The sequence below is a fragment of the Salvelinus sp. IW2-2015 genome, unplaced genomic scaffold, assembly GCF_002910315.2.
Source record: "Salvelinus sp. IW2-2015 unplaced genomic scaffold, ASM291031v2 Un_scaffold2021, whole genome shotgun sequence".
Taxonomy (NCBI): domain Eukaryota; kingdom Metazoa; phylum Chordata; class Actinopteri; order Salmoniformes; family Salmonidae; genus Salvelinus; species Salvelinus sp. IW2-2015.
In genome coordinates this window covers 69,530-71,885 of record NW_019943368.1, presented here as the reverse complement: position 1 = coordinate 71,885, position 2,356 = coordinate 69,530, and the positions used below count along the sequence as shown (strand labels likewise).

At 40.4% G+C, this 2,356-nt stretch overlaps 1 pseudogene; it reads right to left on the bottom strand.

Moving 5' to 3' along the window:
* Nucleotides 1-2,356, bottom strand: part of LOC112072748 (copine-4-like) — a 34,749-nt pseudogene that overhangs the window by 2,283 nt on the left and 30,110 nt on the right.

Sequence of the window (2,356 nt, the reverse complement as noted above, 5' to 3'; positions counted from 1 at the left end):
TGTGTGTGTGTGTGTTGTGTATGTGTTGGTGTGTGTGTGTGTGTGTGTGTGTGTGTGTGTGTGTGTGTGTGTGTGTGTGGTGTGTGTGGTGTGTGTGTGTGTGTGTGTGTTACTGTTTCATATTACAGATCAGATCACATCACAGTACAGATCCCTTGTCTCTGTGTGACTGTAATTACTGTGTGTGTGTGATAAAACCCATTAGGCCAGCATGCAGTAATACGTAGTAATACGTAGTAATTACGTAGTGAAACCACCAGATCAAACTACTTTTCTGGGCTACATACTGTATGTTTAGTGTGTGTGTGTTTATAATGGGTGTGTGTTTATAATGTGTGTGTGTGTTTATAATGGGTGTGTGTTTATAATGGGGTGTGTAATGGGTGTGTGTGTTTATAATGGGTGTGTGTTTATAATGAGTGTGTAATGGGTGGGTGTGTGTTTATAATGGGTGTGTGTGTGTGTTTATAATGGGTGTGTAATGGGTGTGTGTGTGTTTATAATGGGTGTGTGTTTATAATGGTGTGTAATGGGTGTGTGTGTGTTTATAATGGTGTGTTGTTTATAATGGGTGTGTAATGGGTGTGTGTGTGTTTATAATGGGTGTGTGTTTATAATGAGTGTGTAATGGGTGTGTGTGTTGTTTATAATGTGTGTGTGTGTGTTTATAATGGGTGTGTAATGGGTGTGTGTGTGTTTATAATGTGTGTGTGTGTGTGTATGTTTATAATGGGTGTGTAATGGGTGTGTGTGTGTTTTAATGTGTGTGTGTGTGTGTATGTTATAATGGGTGTGTAATGGGTGTGTGTGTGTTTATAATGTGTGTGGTGTGATCAGGGACTGAAGGTCTGGTAGATTCGTCATAGTCAGACAGACATTTTGGAAGCATTCCTTTTGCGTTGTAGTAATCCACCACCTGATTGGGCACCTCCGCTAACACACTCTTAGCTAGCGCAGCCGGGGACGCCTAGGGAAACACACACACACAAACACACACACATATTACACACGCGTACACACACACAGACATTATACACACCTCAAAGACTTTGTCTGTCATTTTAACATTGAGTACACCAACATCGTTCTTCTTTTTCTCTCTCACTTTTTTTTCTATCTCCCTGACCTGTTGCCACAAGAAAAGGGCAACCAGTGAAGAACAAACACCATTGTAAATACACCCCATATTTATGCTTATTTATTTTAACTTGTGTGCCTTAACTATTTGTACATTGTTACAACACTGTATATATATAATATAACATTTGTAATGTCTTTATTGTTTTGAAACTTCTGTATGTGTAATGTTTACTGTTAATTTGTATTGTTTATTTCACTTTTGTATAATATCTACCTCACTTGCTTTGGCAATGTTAACACATGTTTCCCATGCCAATAAAGCCCCTTGAATTGAATTGAATTGAATTGAATTGAATTGAGAGAGAGAGAGAGAGATTCAAAGGTAGTGTCAGCCGACAGGTTCAGAACTAAATATTCTAAATATTATATTATGCCAGCAGATGTTTTGATTGGTCTGTAAGTCATAAGAAAGTTGCTGTTGCTGGGCAACCTTTATACTAAATGACTGTTGAATGGTCTGATCTGTTCCTCACCATAGCTTCCTTGGTGTGCATCTCCTCTGAGGCAGAAGAAGCAACTTTCTGTATGATGGGAGCGATGTTGGTCGGTCCGTACAGCTGGATCTTAGGAAGACAGCCCTGGTAGGCCTCCACTACACCCTGGATACCTGAAACACACACACATGCACACACAAACGCATGCGTACGGGGACACACACAGAGTTAAAAATAAACAAACACGTGATCTCTCCAACTCCAGTGGTGAAGTAGCTGAAACATTCTCCTTCTCCTCTACTGATCAAGGAGATGCCTTGTCTTTGTAGATAACACACATCACACACACACACTGCCAAGCCAGATGTTTAAAATGAATCATTTCAGACATTCAGATTAGCGTATTATAAACTTAGCTTAAAATAACCACTCACACCCACACCAGGCCAGTTGTGTACAGTGTATGTGTGTGTTACAGGTGTGTGTATTAGAAGGGTGTGTGTTAGAAGGGGTGACAAGCGTGATGCTCACCAGAACATTCTGGATTGTCTTCATCAAAGTTCACGGCAAAATCGTGTGAGACCTGAGAACGTGTGAGAGTAGAGTTTACACACAGACACACCTCACAACATAGTGTAATATCTTCTGGAATGGAACTCTAGAACACCATTTTGAAGATCAACTAGGCGACTCCAAACATCCCTCTCCAGACATCCCCAAAGCAGCTTTGATTGAATATCTCTAACCTTGAAGTCAGGTGGGATCTGACCTCCAAACCCAAA